This window comes from Rhagoletis pomonella, unplaced genomic scaffold (genome assembly GCF_013731165.1).
Source record: "Rhagoletis pomonella isolate Grant_MI unplaced genomic scaffold, Rhpom_1.0 Rhpom_scaffold_00010, whole genome shotgun sequence".
Classification (NCBI taxonomy): Eukaryota; Metazoa; Arthropoda; class Insecta; order Diptera; family Tephritidae; genus Rhagoletis; species Rhagoletis pomonella.
In genome coordinates, this window is record NW_023458564.1 from 34,774,598 (window position 1) to 34,794,828 (window position 20,231).

Genomic DNA, 20,231 nt, shown 5'->3' on the forward strand with positions numbered 1-20,231 from the left:
TGAAATGCCACTCAGAACAGTTTTAATATTCAGTTTTTCACACCTTAAATTTTTTCGAAAAAACAAAAAAATTTCTATCTGATTTGTCAGAATTTGTTTTCTTTTCAGGAACACTAGAACTAGTGAAAAACTGCTCAGAACTGTTCTATTTTTTTTTTCAAACATTAAACTTTTTCGATTTTGTTGAATTTTTTTCGACGTGATTTTGCAATGTTTTTTTTCCTTTCAGGAACTTTAGAACTATTGAAAAGCTACACAGAAAAGTTTTTTATTTGCTCTTTTCTAGCACGTCGTATGCTTGGTGAATCTGGCATACAAAATTTTAGAAAATTCTTTTTGCCAACATTTTCAGATTTTTTTTTTCTACTTGTCAAGAACTGTAGAAAAGCTACTCAGAATCGTTTTTTTACCTTTTTGCGTGATTCTGTATACCAACTTCACAGACATTTATGGTCATTCTCCGAAGTAGATATATGTATGTATTTATGTACATATGTATGTGGTATAAGTCTGCATAGTAAACGCTCTAGGGTTGCCGAGTTGTTGTTTTCTCATATACATAGGTAAACAAGCAAGTCACACTTTCAACAAGCAAACACAGTTATGCATAAATATATGTATGTATAATATAAACATATATGTATATGTATGTATGTATGTATATAGTATGTACATATGTATATCGAAAATATTTTTTATTCGCTCGTGGTGTAGAATCTCAAATTCTCTACTCCCAATCTTAGTGCAAAGACGTCCGTATATTGGATTATGTTGACAACCAACGCCCTTTCTCACGTCGCTTGCTGATTTCACACTTTTCATATTTACTCAAACCATTTAAAGATGCTTACTACATATTTATTACTTGCGCTTTTTAGGTTGTTGAATTTGTTTCGATTTTATAGCATGTCGAAAAATTTCCAAAATGACATCTTAGCGCAATGGACAAGCTACGATTTCAAAGTCAGCTAAAGTTAATGTTAAATACCATCTACATTAGACTGCATTACTCCCCATACAAAAAAAAAAAATCGGTACTGTGTTTCAATTGGAATTATAAAATCTATTATATTTTAAGACGTGCACTAAAATATTTTGGAAACATTAAGATATACGTCAGCTGGACCGATTTGAAAATACCCTCAAAAATGGAGTTTTTATGAATTAAAATAGTTTCTAAAGAATTGTTTGAAAAAAAAAATCCCCTCAGATGAGAAAATAGTTTAAGCTTAAAAAAATCTACATACAAATATTTTCAAAAAAATTTCAACAGAATCGTAGCAATGAGATTTTTGATGCTGATTTTTAACTTTTTTCAAAGGTTGCTATAAGAAAAACTTTAATATCTGAACCAAAACTCTTTACTTTGGTGGACGTCTTCAAATATAATAAATTTTGTGATCCTGGCGGAAAACCCACACCTTTTTTTTAGTGATGAAGTTTAATCTACATACATAGAGTACTCGTAGCGTTCCTCACAACTGCCTTGCCTGTCATTGAAGTACTTCCTCAATTCTCTTTCATTCCCATTCCCTTGACGTCAATTTTCGATGTCATCGCTTTATGTTGCTTTGGTTTCTGTTTTTTTTTTGGTATCATAAGCTTGAACTTTGTACATTACTTGACACCCAAAATTCGATTCACAAGCGTGTAAAAAATTTTGCAAAAGTCGAATTTCATTCCCCTAAGATTTCTTTAAAGGGAAATACAAACTGACAACATAATTGGAGGTGGAATGACTTGCTGCGAGTCACCAGAAAATCAGCTTATAAGTGCAAGCTGGTAAAAAAGCATATAAAAATGTAAACTTTGCAAAAGCATTTCGAACTTAAGCCCTCACTAATAATTGCATAATTTGGACTTTGAGCTACCAAAAACGCAAACGTACTGTGTGAAATATGAGACAAAGGAGAACGAATGGCAACAAATCTGAAATTTTGAAGACTCACGAAACATTGATACATAAGAATGTATGTAGGCACAAACAATTTTGCCAAGACAAGCCCTTGTTGTGGAATTTGAAGAATTCGTTGGCGTACAAAAGAAATGGTTAGTGGAATTTACAAGTTTTGGGAAACAGATACGAGTGAAGGGCAGTTTTTTTGAATAGGGTTTTAAGTAATATAATACAGTTACGCTTGTGCACATATACATTAGGCTGTCCCATATTTGTGTGGACAAAAACTTGAGGATGGGTACAAAAATAACTGTCCTAAAATTTTTATAATAATCCCAACGGTTTTTACCCTCCATTCCCGCCCATCCGCACGAGGGGCGCAGTCCGCATGACGTACGGACCCAGTATTTTCAATTTTTGCGCCGAGTCACGATAGGCAGGAGTTTGTTAAGTGTCGAGATCTAAAACTGTTCAGCTACAGAACTAAATTCATCAGCCGATTTTATGTCTTTATTTTAATGATTCATTTATTGAGAGAGGACAGTATCGATTTCTTAATGCTGAAAAGCGGATCTGATATATCAAACGTGCTGGAATGAGAGTTAAAATCCTGGCATAAGCAACGGAGTGGGTCGTGCAATTCAAAATTAGTTTTACAAGCTTTCAGAAATAGAGGACAAAAATGTCTTGATACCCGGGAGGGAACATTAAGGCTAACTTCGCCAAGAAGAAGCGGACTTGAAATTGAGCCTGTTAGTAATTTAACTATAAAAATTGTACCAAGCATTTGCCTGCGGCTGGAAAGTGTAGGAAGATTAATAAGTTTTAATCGGCTCGTATAAGGTGGAAGGTTATATTGAGAATCCCAACGGAAATTTCTTAAAGCAAAAAGTAGGAATTGTTTTTGAATTGATTCTATCTTGTCTGAGTAAGTTTGATACCTTGGATTCCAAACCACCGAACCGTATTCCAGAATTGGCCTAACTAATGTTGTAAACAGGGTTTTAGTGATATAAGGGTCACAAAATTCTTTTGACCATCGTTTCACAAATGCAAGTACACCTTTAGCCTTATTGACTGTCACATTAATATGAAGATAAAAATTGAGCTTAGGATCTATTGTGAAACCAAGGTCCACAAAATTATATACCTGTTCCAGGTTATGGTTACCTATTGTATAAAAAGCGGGATGAACAGCTCTTCGAGAGAAGCACATTACTTTGAATTTCTTAAGATTTAGAGGCATAAGATTTACTTGACATCAGTAAGCCATGCTGTTTAAGTCTGATTGTAGCAAAGACCTTTCCTTAATTGAAACGCACGATTTATAAAGCTTTACATCATCTGCATACATTCAAATTTTGGAAAACTGTATATCTGTAGAAATATCGTTTATAAAAAGCAAGAACAGAACTGGGCCTAGGTGGCTACCTTGAGGGACTTCTGAAGTAACATTAATGACGTCAGAGATAGTATTTTTAAACATTACCCTTTGTGATCTATCATAGAGGTATGAAGAGATCCAACGTAGAAAATTAGGTGGAAGACCAAGAAGATCAAGTTTATAGATAAGCAACGAGTGGCAGACTTTGTCAAATGCTTTACTGAAGTCAGTATATATAACATCAACAGTTTTGCTTTCACTAAATGCTTTTGAGATATAGGATGTTAATTCAAGTAAATTTGTAGAAGTTGATTTACCCTTGCAAAATCCATGTTGACTATATGAAATGCTAGAAGAGATAGAATGCGTCAACTGATTTGTTATAATTGCTTCAAATAATTTAGGAATTGCAGAAAGCTTAGCTATTCCCCGGTAGTTCTCCACTGAAGATCTGCTACCGCTTTTATGTAACGGGGTTATGAACGATTCCTTCCATATAGTTGGAAAAACGCCCTCTTTAAGAGATAAATTAAATATCGCTGTTAACGGCTCATAGAGATAATCAGAACAATTTATAAGAATACAAGTAGGGATCTGGTCAGGACCATAACTAAAGGACTGCTTTCAGGATTTCAGATAAACTACTACATCATCGGGAGATATTACTGGGATATTTATTGAGTTTATTGGACAAGTTTTTATCCAGACGTCCAAACGACATGTTTGAGATATCATTAGAAAGGTCTTGCAGAGTGTGTCCAGAAAATGTATTCAAGCTTGATAAACGATTAACCGGATTTTTAAAAATTAGGTTAAAGTGATGCGAAGCAAAAAACGTTTTTTGTGCTTTTGCCGGTTTAAGGGGGCATGTGAGTACACACAACACGTTTAGTTTTATTCTATAGGCCAATACCTTTCAAACGATACCTTATATATTAAGTTCCGGCTACTAGTTGAAAAGATATAGAGGTAAATGTGTTTTGGTTCGTGTCTCCACTACGAGATGCTTTGATATGTATGTGGCGTCTGTACGTACCTTCATTTAATTTTGTTCAAACTTTCAGGAATTAAAGTACAAAACAAACTAAGATGGTTTTGTTCCAGGATGTTTTGATTCGTATGCCTTTGTGGGCGTGGCTGCTGCCTGAAATTCGAAAAAAAGCAATTTTTCAAACTACCACTGAGGCCGCACTACTCAGTCCATGTCATTGGTGTAGAAGGGTATCAAAACAAGCTATATAACGCTATCTTTTGTGTTTATGAAATATAAATATGTTATAACGTTATCGCCTGAAAACTAAAAATCGGGCTGCTGAAAATATAGATTTCGGGCATTTTCTCAAAAACTGGTCAGTCGATTTTATTCTAGGTTTCCTCAAGTCTAGCCCAAAACCTTAGCTTTCATTTGGTATATAGCTTGTATCTGGGAAAACACGTGTTGTGGAGATATGGTGATTCAAATTGAAAAAAGTCGCCCCAAATAGTGACCAATGGTTTAAAATTAACATATTCGTCTAATTTGGTTACTTTAAGATATAAAAAAAAACATACCCAGTTCCTCGAAAAAAATTTCCCATTCCCCGATTGCCTCTTAAACCGAAATTCCCTGCAAATCGGGGAATTTCCCGCGAGTTGACAAGTTGAAGTATACAGCTGTGCTAATCACTTCGTACATGTCTTGGAAACCACAAATTGTATGTATTTTACAGTTTTTTCAGAGTTTTTTTTTGTATTTTGTTGTACATAAATATGTATGTATGAATGCATTTAGTTCATCCAATGTGCCGCTACTACTTACATAAAATGTATAAATTGCCACTGAGCAAAACTACGTGAGAAAAAAGCATTAGTTTATCGGATCTCAACCAGATTAGTATGGGACCACCTCTGAGACACTACCTTTCCGATGCAAAAAGAATTATCGAAATCGGTTGACGTGGTCCAAAGTTATGCGGTAACATGCATAAAAAAAAAAAAAAAAAGATTCAGACGAACTGATAACCTCCTCCTTTTTTTGAAGTCGGTTAAAAACTTCTTAAAACAGCACATGTGTGCGCCCCACGCCCGGTAGAAATCTTACCCAAAATAAACTGCGAGACAATCAGACGAACACAGTCGTTTATTGCATCCAAAGTTGGTACCAAGTTGACAAGTTTTTATCATTTCTCATAATTTTTTTTTTAATTTTTTCGAATAAGGATATGATCATTCTTTTTCGCTTTATTCCGTATTCGAAAAATTATATGTTTGAATGGACACATCGATTTGAATACATAATTTAGATTTAGATAATATTTTTAGCAATTTATTTGAGAAAAATAAAACATTTAGGTTATTGTTTTTATTTTCGTCGATTTTAAATTTGCTACCCCAAAATAATTGATATCAAATAAAACACCTCTTTGAGGTAAAATTTTCGAGTGACGAAAGCTGAACTAGAAACACAAAATTTATGATATCAATTTCGTGACGAAAATTATACGCAATTTTTAACTGCCTTGGAAACGTACGCAAAATCTTTTTTTATTTATTCGGAACGTTGCGAAAATCCGTCTACTGCTAGAGACACAAATTTTACCTCAAAGAGGTGTTTTATTTGATATATTATACGCCGTTTGATTTTACACAAGTAAGCTTTATAACACTTTTTGTTTAATTCAAAAAACTTATGACGCAAAAGTGAGTACTTTACATAGTATGATTGTAAACCGGTTTTTTGTGTAATCTAAAATATCGCGACTTTCTGTTTTTCAAATTTCTCAGTTCTTTAGTGAACCATAACTGTGTGTGTTCTTCAGGAACATACACACGTTTAGGCACATGCTTTTCAAATAATTTATGTAAAGTAAAGTTAACAAGTAATTTTTAGCAAAAAAAAACCGACTTCAACTCCCATATAAAAAAAAAAATATATATATATATATCTCATGATCCACTGATCGGATCTCAACCAGATTAGTATGGGACCACCTCTGAGACACTACCTTTCCGATGCAAAAAGATATCGGTTGACGTGGTCCAAAGTTATGCGGTAACATACATAAAAAAAAAAAAAAAAAATATTCCGACGAACTGATAACCTCCTCCATTTTTGGAAGTCGGTTAAAAAGTGCAACTAGGGTTCGAACGATACTATCGATATTGAGTAAGTATCGATACTGAGGGTATAAAAATGAGTACTTTAATACTCGATACCTTATTTGGTGATTTTACTCGATACTTTCCAAAGTACTCGTAGTATCGAATACTTTTTAAAAAACACACTTTTTAAATTTTGTCTTCCATTGGCAACCCAATTTTCTTTGCTTATATGGATTACTATCATTCAATTTTGTCCATCACTTAAAATAAACTGAAATTTCGTGTAGTCTGTTACATAACATAAACCAAATAAGTTTAAGTTTAATGGCCTTATTCATAAAAAATAAAGAGCTTAAATAAAATGACACTTTCATACATTTTTCAGTTTATAAACCTTTTTTATTTTTATGAATAAGGCCATAAAACTTTACTTTAAACTTTACTTTAAAGTTCACGAAAATACAGAATTTTTAGAAACTTTTAGGGTATGCAGTTTTGTAACTTATCAACTTTCCGTGTAGCCTACTTCCGTTGACTTTTAATTAAAACTTGCACAATATTATACAAAATTGAATAGGCTACAAAAATGCATACCCACAAAGTTTCCAAAAATTCTTAATAAAATTTAAAATTCGTGAAAGTAAATATGTGTGTATTTATGTATGTACATTTAACGTTTAAATTACTTCTAACGTGGAAGTAAGTTCTGCAATGAAATTAAAATCAAATATTTTAAATGTCTGTTGTTTTAATTTCAGGAAATATATATAGATATACGATTGAAGAACAAAATAATTTTAGTATCCCAAAAAACGTATTTTAATGAATCCGATACTGAGTAGTATAGTGAGCTCGATGCCAGAATGAGTACTCAGTATCGATACCAAAGTCTGAAATTTCGAACCCTAAGGGCAACGCTTTGTTCAATATTTTCTTTATATGCAGGCCACGACAATTTAGACAGTTCTTTGTTAAGCATTTTAAAGTTGGCTTTCGAAAAATCAAAGCGAATATTTGGTTCGTATGCTTGGGTACTGCAATTTTGACCATCACTTATAACTTCGTAAGATACCTCCATAGCAGGGTGGTAGACATCTTCGGGCAAACCTAGTGGATCACGCTCATTTACAACGGACTTAGATGCATCATCAACATAAACAAGATCTAATACTTTACCAAACTTATTGCGAAGTACATTAACCTGAGTTAGGCAGAGTTCAGCCATCTCCTCTAAAAAAAACGTTGTTGCACGCACTAGACGCGAAAGGTACGATATCATTGTCAATGATGTTCCATGATACGCTTGGTAAATTAAAATCACCCGACACAATCATTGAATCAGAGGGTTTAGTCAGTAAATTAACTGATTTCAGTAAAGAGATGAGTCGTGAATACACCAATGTGTCAAATCGGGAGGGGTATAGCATAGAGCTAAGTAAATAGACCCTTTTCCAGCCTGTACACAAATGCATTTGAATTCTACTGAATCAATGTGTGGAAGACTAACTTCTTCAGATGGTATTGAAGAGTCTACAGCGAAGAGTACGCCACCGCCGATTCTGACCTCCCTATCTGGTCTATAGATATGATAATTATTTGGAAGAATCTCTGAATTGAAAATGTGAGGTTTCAGCCAAGTTTCAGTAAAAGAAAGAATATTATAATTACATTCAAGGCCTTTAAGGTATAAGTTCGTTGATTTAGTATTTAAGCCTCTTACATTTTGGTAATAAATACTTAAAGCAGATTTAATAATTTGTTTTTTGATTCAGTGTTATGACGGAGAATATTAGCTAAGTTATTTACTTTTTTGGGCCTATATTCGTATTCACGAACGAAAGCTCCGGTGGGCCAGAAAGAACTACTAAGCAGCGCATTAAAATTATCTAAATTTACGTCAATTTTAAATGAAGCAATATTTCTTTCGTATTTAAAATTAAATTTTCTGATGCTTAAGTAGACAGTTGTAATTTTTGATGAGATATAAAGCTTAATATCGTCTTCGGTAGTGTCTCTCGAAAATCCAGAAACAAAGATTGACTTCTTTGGCGGAATCACAACTAGTTTCCTTGTATCAGACTGGAGTACCGGCGGAAGGGGTTGAGTTACTGCGTTAGTAGTTGAGGATAGGGAAGGCGGTGGAGGCTTTGAAGATGATGCCACCACTTCAATGGGGGAAGGGGAAGATACTTCAGGCTCGTTATTATCCGAAGCAGATTTCGTTACACGCTCTTTTGAGGCTGAGGATTCTGATGCTGGAGGACATGGAGAAGTTAGATTAATTAAGTCAGTCGGAAGATTATTCTGAGGTGCAACGGCAATAATTTCCTTAGATGGACTATGAAGACGCTTACGTTTAGACACACGGATATCCTTAACAGATTGCAAGGTATCTAAGCATTTGAATGATTTAAACATATTTTCATAATGCTTAAATTTTTCTGTCAGTACCGACAATTCTCTTCCTATTGCTGTAAAAACCATTTCTGGTTTGCCTAAATAGCTTGAGAAGATCAACTTCGGTTGACCTGCACTTTACGCAAGACCAGCGAAGGCCCTTGCCATCATTAATAGCGTCCAGAATTCTTCCCGTCAAACCAGCACATTTCAGATGGTAAATACCATCACACAGCCAGCAAGATAAGTAGCGTACAGAATCGATTTTAATTTGGCAAGTATCAAGATCGCACTTCATATTGAAAGATTTATGTAATAACACTCGTTAATAAAAGACAAACAAAATAAATTATAACAATTAAGGAGCTGATGTAAATAGATTTAAATAAATGTAGTTTAATATAAAGCACAATAACATTCACTTAGCTTCAATTATTTCACACTATGATGCTCATAAGCACTTTTTATCACTACTTTAACTCGGAATTAGCACAATAAACTAAGCAAGTAGAAAGCCAAAATCAGAGCACAATAAAGTACAACCTCACAGCTTGACGTTTGCGAAATTTTTTGTTTACACCCCTTGGACCACGCCTTCCCTAACCCACCTGTGTTTGAAGTTTGAGTTGCTTTAACTCATACCACATAGTGATTCATGTCCAGTAATATAGTGTATACTAAAATGTGTTATACTAAAATTTAATGGGCTATAAAACTGCATACCAGAATTTGTGTTAAAAACCTGAGTAAAAAGTTTAAAATTTTAATGTGTATTCGTTAAATTTTCCTTAATTTTGTATACAGTTTGAAACTTTGATTAAAATGGGCTTTTTTGTAGAATGGATCATATTTTTGTAAAAAAATAACGAAAAAAAATTTAGCTTGCAAAACATTATGAATATTTTAAAAACGAGGGTGTAGCGCAGACATAATGGAGTGAGCATATACATACATTAGCGTGATTCAAAATAACTCACCTAACGAATTTTTGGTCTCAAACGGACCTATTTACTGAGAAGAAAATTCTCCCATTTGGACAAATGTGCCAAAAAGAATTTTTTATCTCAAACGGTTCAATAGTTATAAAATTTTGAATGAAAATAATTTTTTTTACATTTAATTTACATGGAAAATTTCAAATGCTCCCCGACACTTTTTAAAATTAAAAAAAAATAATAATTTCCAAATGGGAGAATGTTCTTCTCAGTAAATTGGTCCGTTAAAGACCATAAATTCGTTAGGGGAGTTATTTTAGATCACCCCAATATACATAAATATGTATGTACATATGCAAGTAAGGGAGAAATATAGAAATTTGAGCTCAAAGTGGTTCACTTAAAATATTGAAAGCAAAGCCAAGCCAAGCTGGGTACCCCATATTAGAGAGCGTTTACTATGTCAACTTCGCCTGGAAAGTGCCTTGTTTGAAATGTTCTTTTGTTAACAATAATTTTACTTTATTAATTACACAACGTTTAAGTGTTTCAAGTGCAGCAAAAATTTCCCTCCAAGCTGATAAATAGGTTTTGTTTATTCAATAAATTGTGTTTGTAATTGTATACACAGAAGATCATTTCAAAAAACACACTCCCAGCTCCAATCTTACATTGTATGGTGTAAGTGTTTATAGTAGAGCGTAGCTATGGTCAGAAACAAGCAATAAGAGCGTATGCGAGATGTACATTTATATTTATTGTTTTTTTTCGTTAATCTAGCTTAGCGCTTATTGTAGCTCTAACATAAACGCGCTCTATTACTGCGGAGTAGCCAATATTTAGTTTGGATGCTACGTACAAAATATACGGGAAAAATTAGTGATCTACTCTACATCTTACCAACAGATATTATCTGAAAGCAATATGCTACGAACGCTACTCCATGTTTGTAGGAGCTACCCAGCTTAAAAAAAAATATCGGAGCAAGCACCCACGCAGTCCGTGCGACGATTATACATACATATACTAGCGCTTAATTTCATTGTGAGATATGTCGTATTATTTAATAGCAAAAAAACGGATATGGGGAAATTCCTAAACAAGAGATCCTTTAAAGTTCTACATATAACAGCTTTTAGCTTGCTAAGAGAGTTGAAGACGGTGTATTTTCCAAGCAAATTTAAAAAGCCGTTCCAGAACATTGATCCTTTTGAAGTATGCAGTTTGGAAACACTTTTTGGCACATATCGAGCGGTATCTGGGCTATTAATTGATCAATTTTGCTTTGAATGGCCCATAATTCCATACCGAAGGAAATCCGCTCCCGAGGCCACTTCAATTATTATACGAGTTTGTACTAGGGCTGAGAGTTCTCTCCGTATTTTTTGACCATCCGGATAATACGGATATTCGAATGTCTTAGAAAAAATCCGTCTGGATATCCGAATAGTGTGCTGATACTCGAATATTCTGTTCAAATACTGTCTAAAATAACCGAGTATCTGTATAGCAAAATGAAGGATTAATAACCGGATATCCGGATAGCAAAATGAACGAATATTAATCGGATACCCATGCTGTTCGAACTGTATCCTTATACGCGAACATCATAGGCTTATCCGGATTTCCGAATGTACATTAGATTGGTCCAAAAAAAAGTCAAGTCGGAATTTCAATGCTCTCGTCCACTAGGATTGTTCTATATAGAATTTATCCAATTCTAGTTCTATATCCAATTTGTTTATTTGGAAATCAAAAATATTTAGAGGTCAAAGTTTTCCAAGTACATACTTTATATGGGGGGAAAAAACAACTTTTCGTAGAAATGGTATAGAATTCTTGAAAATCAATAATAACCAATTGCTCATTCACCTTTTTTCCTTCAAAGCTTCCAAATTTCGGCCTAAATATACTACATACAATCAAAGCTGGAATTTTGGTTTTGCAGTGTAGTGGCTTTTGAACAGCGGCAGCTTAATATTTATTGGTTTTTTTTCAAGAGTCTTTATGCCCAAATCTTAAGGAAGTTGGCGATGCAGTCTGTTGCCTCTGATAGCTTCAGTTTCCTTTGACGTTATATAAGTCGAAAGCGACTTAGTAGTCAGTCGTATACATAGATAGCTATCTGATAATTTAAACCAGCACTTAAGACGCTTTCCAGCGGAAGCATTCAACTATTTAGTTACACTCTCAACGAATACTTAGTACCATAAAAATCTTAAAATGGGTTAAATTTTCAATACTAAATATTTTAAAATGCTTGCTCACAATCGAAAGTCGTATCCATTAAAGTCTTTTTAATAGCATTTTGTTTCCTGTCTCAATATTGGAAATCAAAAACCTTTGAAGTTTGTGCGCACTTAAAATCTTTGTAGCAAATACGGTTGCATACATATTTTATTTGCATTCACATTATTTGCTATTCATTTTATCTATTGGTTAATGGTGTAATATCCAAGTATACAAAAAAAGGCACATGCTTAGATACAATTACGCGCCAATGCAATGCTAATAAACTGTAGCAATGCAAAATTTCAATAATAATAAATGATATACACTTATTAGTAATCAAAAACAAACATACAAATTCAATCCAAACTTATACGGCGCCATAGTAACACAAAGCATTTTAGTCGAATTTACTTTACACAACTTCAGGCAAGTATACATAGACGGCATTTGCGAATCAGTCCGTGTCAGAGCCGTCACTCAGCCACCTTATCTAATCAGCTGACGCGCATACATTTTATCACTGAATTTGAAAAAACTGTGTCAAACAAATCATTTTTTGCAAAGCTCACACGTTGTTCGTGATTTACTGTAGATAAAATCCTTATTGATATCTTACTGCAAAAAGAAAGCGTGGAGGTGTTAGATAGCCAGCCGGCACATCGAGGGCGGTGGAACAGTACCTGCGTGACTGATATTGGCCTTCAAAGATAAAATATTCGCTGAAAAATGTTGCATAAATGCAGTGATTTAAAAATCGTTCTAATACCAAATTCTATATGTATGCATGCGCATTAAGGCGTATCACTCTCCATACAAAAAAAAATAAAAAAATAAATAAATGGTAATAAAAAATCGGTGCTGTTTTTCCATCGGAATTATAAAATCTATGATATTTTGAGATTTCCGCCAAATTATTTCAGAAAAATAATAATATTTATGTGAGCTGGACGTATTTGCAAATACTTCAAAAAATCGAGTTCTTAATAAATAAAAATAGTTTTAAAAATATTCACTTCCGAAAGTTTTTCCTCCGCCCATAGTAAAAACATGGAAACGAAAAGTGAAAAGTGAGCCGGTTATGATAAGGCTGAATAAATTTTATAATTCCGGTGCAAAACCGCAACTTGTTTTGGCTAGTCACCCTAATGTATGTATGTACATTACATACGTATGTAGCTGACGTTAGCCCTGGTTTTATATATTTGAATATTTTAATATTCCCTTTTTATTTTTTGATCTTTCCGAAAGGGTAGTAGTATAATGTATTTTGAAATGAATTCGATGCATTAATATTCCTTTTAGATAAAGTTGAACAGTTGCTTAACTTTGTTTTTATCAGTATTGGATAAACAGTTTGCGGAGAACGTAAAACTCATACGAAAAACTGATTTGAATTTCAAGTAATCAATTTTAGCACCTTCGCAATGAATATATCTAGTAAATAGGCCATCTAACGAGCCAGAGTTCTAAATACTTACCGTTTTCTATTCATGCATTAATGGATGAGGTTAAGTTGATCCAGGTATTTGTGTATAGATACATATGTACATACATATGCACATATGTATGTGTACTATTTACCTACAGCGAAAAAAGCGATAACAAACAACAAATGGGTATAAAAATAAATTGCGTCATTGAACCAGTTTCTTAGGAAGTTTGAGTTTGTTTTCTATAGTTTACCAACTCCGCCTTCCAGTTTTTTTATTTAAATATCGTTAAATAAAATAAAGAATTCTTAATTTTAGCTGAAAGTCAGTGGAAATTTTAAATTGCAAATTAAAAAAAAAAAACAGTGTTTGACATTGCTGGGACCAGCCAACGAGCCTGCCGTGTATCGAGGGGTGTCTCAAACAACGCTGGGTCGAAGCCTACATATATTAACAATCTTATTCGACCCAATTGTGTTTAGCAAACTAAATAAAGCAAAGAATGTTTATTTAAAAACAGGTCTATGGAACTGGTTAAATATAATTATTTGCAAAATTTTGCAATTTGTTATTATACAACTTTGAGCTAATATTTTAAGGCACACTATTGTATTGTTTCTATATTACCAAATTCTTATACACATACATTCATTCATTTATACACTGATCACCAGTAATTGACTACTACCAGTTAATATAATTTTTTCTAAGTAACTACATGTGCATCTCAAATCCGATATACCTACATACATACATACATATGTACGCGTATTTCCATTCGCGGTATCAAAAATTGTTTGTTATTCACCTAAAAATTGAGTGATAATTTAATATAAACAAATTTGTTGCCGCAAGCGTGTTTCAGCAAACTAACTAGGTACTCGCATAGCCGACAAAGCGAATATTTATAATAAAACTTGCGCTGCGCACAGTGGGCAAAAAATGTTGATGTGGACAATTCAATTTTATGAGCCCAAATATGAACCGATCTCAAGTTCCATTTTTTTTTAAATAAGAGTTAATTAAAGTTCTCGTCAATTTATCCGTGGCGATTTTATAAAAAAAGCTCTAGTTTTTATTTATTTATATTGAAAAATGAAAGAAAAAATTTTTTACGTTTGAATGCTTCCAATTATTTGGAAAATACTTGAAATTAATTTCAAATGTCTGCAATTATTTAAAAAATTATTCGTAAACATTTTTGCATAGGCCACATTTAATTTAAAAATGTATTTAATTTGCTAGTGAAAAAGGGGGAGTGGCACCTCCCATACAAACTGAATTTCTCACATTAGAATGTGTGTGTGGTGTGAGAAATTCAGTTTGTAGGAGAGGTGCCTCGCCCTCTCTTTCAAAGTGGCAGCACTCTACGATGAATACTTCCAGAGATATGCTGTGTAAAAACTTCAGTTTGTATGGGAGGTGCCACACCCCCTTGATATATCGAAATTGATTTTCATCTATTATCATCCTTGGATAGTCTGGAGTTGATGCCCAAAATTTAAAAAATATCGGTACAGCTGTTCTCGAGTGACTCGAACAGACAAAAACGAAAAAAACGGCTTTCAAAATATATATTAGTATAGATAACGAATGAAATACATTCTTTAATTAAATGGGTCCTATGGAAAAATGTTTATGAATATTTTTTTAAATAATTTGATTTTATTTGATATTAATTTCAAGTATTTTCCAAAAAATTGTTTCTTTAATTTTTCAACATAAATAAATAAGTAATCAGAGCGTTTTTAAAAAATCGCCACGGATAGATCGACAGGAAATTTAATTATCTTTTATTAAAAAAAAAGAAACTTGAAATTGGTTCATATTTGGGCTCTCAAAAGTGATTTGTCCACAGCAACCTTTTTTGTCCCACTGTGCGGCGCTGTTTAACAAACAGCTTTAATCATTATAATTAACTGGCACGTGTTTTGGTTTTTAGCAGTTTTTTGTTGAGAATTGAATGCATGAGTTTCGTATTTTTCAGAAGCATGCTAATATACAAATGTACATACTATGTATGTAGATAGGTAGGAATGTTCATAAGAAGGTTCATCATGCGAATAGAATATTTAGCAAAAAATTGCGAAATATTTCCTAGCATCTGAAAATTTACTTGCGGCTTTTGTCTTTATTTGAAAGGTGATTGGTCTCTCATTGTTTTCTTTTTTATGTTTTTCGTCCAAAAATATGTCGCCTGTTATCGTTATTGACGTTGACGAATAGTGGGTATAGATTATATATAGATAGATTAGAGAAAAGATTCAAGCAAAAATTAATATACCCAATTTTAAACTTGAAAAAGAATCAAAGTGAATTTTTTTTAAATTTTAACAATGCCATTGTTGTTACCTATTTTCAACAATGATTTTGTTGATTTTAGCTATGATATTAATTGATGTTAAATAGTGGAATGTTGGTGGAAGTCTTTAAATCTCTCATTCTCTAGCTCACTCTCTGCCCATCCTTGTATTAAGATATCTATGATAACTCGGCTCCTGCACAGGGTTACCGTTTTGGTCTCTTCTTACCAAAATTGGTAGGTTTTTTCTCGTTGGTAGGATGGTAGGACGCTTCAAATTTTTATAGGTTTCTTTGCTCATAAAACAGAAAACTCTTTGGCTTGGTAAAGTGTCACTTTGTCAGCACTGTGAGTAGGTTTACCGACTTGGAACAATATCAATATATTTCTAAAGATATATTACCACTTTTTTACAATTTTATGTTAATTTTTCTCGATTTCTGGTTTCTGGTTTTCGATTAAGATGGTGATTTTTCATAATTGCCTAATTTTTTTTAATATTTATTTCGAATACCGAAAAAATTAACCGAACTTTTTTTTATTACGTAGCTGATTTTCATTCGAATCCTTGTTAAGAACATATCAGGGGTAAAATTTTTGAGGCTGTAAAGTGTAAAAAACAACAGTAAGTGAGTACGCATTGCATATTTTTAGGACAATGTTTTCATTCGCAGTTAAACTTTTAAGAGCTCTCAAGAGAAACGAAAAATTCATATAAAATCTCTACAAAAACGCCCTTCTACCTCTATGAGAAATTAATATTCCTGAAGTCTGAGCGCTCAAAGGATCTTATTGTACCCAACTATAACTTTATAACATCGACTAGGCTCTTTTTCATCAGTGCCATTAAAACTTGGAATTCTATTCCAATCATAACAAGAGGCAGTTTATACAAAAGTAATTCAAAAAAAAATCATACATATGTGTTATTAATTTCAATTAATGCAAATTTTGTTGTGCTAAAAAAGAAGAAAATTCTTTTCTTACTTATGGTTCTGGTTTAATAATAATAATAATAATAATAATAATAATAATAATAATAATAAGATTAAAAATAATAATAATAATATATGCATTGAAATTTGTTAATTTCAATTTCTTCGTATAGCTTTAGAGGGCAGGAACCGTAGCAGTTACAACTTTTATTAAAAAAATCGGTCTTTAAAAATTAGTTTTGGACTTTTATTTAAGTACTCCTTAAATAACCGTTATTTCTGACTTTTATTTTTGAAATCCAAAATAACAATTATTTTGGATTTTTATCTAAATAATCTGCAAATAACAGTTATGTTTGATTTTTAAATTATATGTCTTAGTTATCGAAGAGTTGTATTTATAAAAGTCATAAATAAAAATCAGTCACTGACCTTTATATTTTAAATCATACTAATAAAAGTCATTTGTATAAGTCGTAGTAAACTTTTTTTCCCCAACACCTTCTTAACAGCGAAAAATGTTAATGACTTTTACACGAATGATTTAAAAAATAAAAGTCGGTGACTTATTTATATTGATGACTTTTAAAAGTAAAAGTCACTGACTGATTTTTATTTATTATTATTTATTTATTTATAAATAAAAGTCTTCAATAACAATCAACAATAATTGTTATTTTGGATTTATGATATAAAATTCAAAAATAATTGTAATTTTTTTTATTTTGCATAAAAATTGCAAATAAAAATTTATTTTCAAATTTGAGTCTCGGTGAAAAAAGAAATCTGGTATGTATCACTTAGTTGTAGAACATTTCCTTTATAGTGAATTTTTCCATGACAGTTTTCATCAATAACTGTTATGTTCGATCCCTGTTAGGGGGGCTTTGAACCACAAAACCCACCCCTTGTGTGCGCTAATGGCTTTCACCCATTCTACTCTTATCCTGTTTCTCGGATCGGTCCGATTGTTTGCAATTCTCTGAACTCCGCCAGACACTAAAAAGAAATTGAATTGATGGATAAAACTATGAAAATGCATATTAAATAATGTGTTTACCGATTATGTTATTTTTTATCATACCAGAAAACTAAAAAAAAAACTCGAGCTAAGTTTCATTAGGTAACTTCATTTTCTTCATAGAGCTTAAAACAGATTAATTTACCAAAATATTTATTCTCTTTACAGGTAAAATCTCAGACGAAATACGCTTTTTGTTGATTAATTTACTATGTGTCTATGTATATAAACATTCATATATGTACATTGAAAACGGTAAGTTACATTTCAAATGAAATTATATTTAAACAGTTCTCGATGCCCGGTTTCACCCGCCAATTTTAAAACTTATCCGACGAACAAAATTGTGTAATTTTAAATTTTAACAGGACAGGAGTCTTAAATTAGTATTTCTTTTCATAAATATGATTCTGATAACCAGACTGACTCATTTCGAAATCTTTTAATGTAATAAATTCTGATTGAACAAAATTCAAAATATTCATGCATAAGTATAAGTTTATTAATAATCAGAATTATATAGACTGATGGTTTATAAGACTCAGAAAAGCGTCATATTTCAGACTCTAATATGACTTGTAACTTGAACTCATATATCCGTCCTCTTCTAAGAAGGGAAATATGATCTTTTATGACTCTTGTTGGACCTCATAAGGATTACAACTCAGAATTCTTAGATTTTTTGACTCTAAAATATATGAATTTCGTAAGCAGTTTTAAATTTTGAAAAGCGAACTTTCTGAAATTACGTTCTGTATGTTACACGGGGATTGTAGAAAATCACTCTCTCAAATGTGTGCTTTAGCAGACATTTTGATACATACGTATAGAAGTAATCAAGGGCTTACAAAAATGATGTATTTCGGAACTATTTTTCGTCATCCGTTGTCAAATTTGGGTGTGGAGACAAACCGGTTTCGGCGTTATGTCATCTTCAGTGAAATTTGGTAAGATCCATTTGTTCACGAATATTTATCAAAATAGTAGTGCGATGTGACAAAGAGCCATATTTAAAAATATCGTTCACCCTAATAAACACACAAAAAAAATTAAAGCATACACATACCCAAATCCTTGTATTCTCCATCTTATTTCTTAGATAATGATGATGTAGAGTTTTGAAATATATTTGCAGCTTTTTGATATCCGCCGTTTTTTATTATAGTATCTGGTTAAGATAGTAAAAAATATTTCGTAAGACAAATGAAAGACTGATGGCAAGATAGTAGTCGAAGAATTTTGTCATTCTAGCACAAAAGTCTAATTCACCTCTTGTGATGAAAAGCATCGCTCCACCAGTCTCAAAGCACAGGTGTGCCATTCCAGAGATCCGAGCTCGAGTCCTCGCGCAGCTATTTTTGTTACATTTTAATTAATTTTATTTTTTTTCTAATTTTTAGAAACTTGTTTCTTTTTTAGTTACTTAATTTTTTCTTAGTTTAATTTTCATGTATTTTTTTTTTATATTTCATTTAATTTTAGGAACTTATTTTAGTTTTCCTTTTTCGCAAACATTTTTTCAGTTTAATTTTGTGATTTTACTGTTTAAAAAGAAAAAAAAAATTAATTTTTAATTGCACCTGCAGTTTAGAACAACATTGTTATTGTTTTTGTGTATACGGACCTCAAGAAAAGGTATGCTTGCGTTTTCTTCCATTTCCATGGTAAATTGAAGTTTGGAATGGTATTTGTTTAGCATCTCTAGAATTGTATTCACGTTTGTTATTGCAAAACTATCGCCAACATATTTGTTGATAAACTTAATGTCGATATTAAAGTGTTGTTTCAGCTCCGAGATGGTGTTGCCCAGAAGGTCGTCCATAATGATGTCAGCAATTGTTGGTGAGAGGGGGTTGCCCGCTGGCATTCCAAATGTTTTGGTGTATAGTTTGTTATTGCACATGAAGTAGTCATTATATTTAAGGCAGAAGTCAAGAATTTGTTGGAATTTGTTCTTTGGAATGCTGGTTGTCCGTTTTATATGGCCCCACTTTTTCATAATAATTTTTGTAGCTAAAAAGGGAGAATACGATCAACAAAAAAGAAGATATGGACAATATCGCGGCCGCCTACATGTTATATATAGAAAAACCATTTAGTAATGACAAAACTACCACAGAGAGTCGTATTGATTATATATATCTTTGTAAATCTAAAGTTTTTGTAACAAATGTTTAATATTATTGTGAGTGTAAGTTTTTGCGCTAGTCGATAATTGTTGTCTCTGTTTTTACACACACATATGTATGTCCACTTTTAATATTTGATAATTATTTATTTTAACATCTCTGGTTTCTTTCTTGTATTTCTTTGTTGGCTTTAATAAACATAGTCGCCCCTGATGGTGCTGAAAATTTAAGCGAAACGTTGGACTGTAACAGTGCAATAAATTTGTTTTATTTGCACTATCGATAATTAGATCAGACTAGCCTATTATAAAAAAATAAAAATTTTTTTTTTATTTTTACAATTAATTGTTTTAAAAAGAAAAATATATTTTTGTAATTTCATTTAATTTGTATCTTATTTTATTTATTTTTTCTTTTATAATCGTTTTATTTTAAATGTTTAGATTTTGTTCTAGAAATGAAAATATTTTTTTTAATTGTATTTAATT

General features: G+C 32.2%; 1 protein-coding gene across 2 annotated transcripts in view; it reads left to right on the forward strand.

The window, feature by feature from the left end:
• LOC118746280 (trichohyalin-like) overlaps positions 1-20,231 on the forward strand; it is a 210,624-nt gene that overhangs the window by 30,059 nt on the left and 160,334 nt on the right. The gene's annotated exons all lie outside the window — the stretch shown is intronic.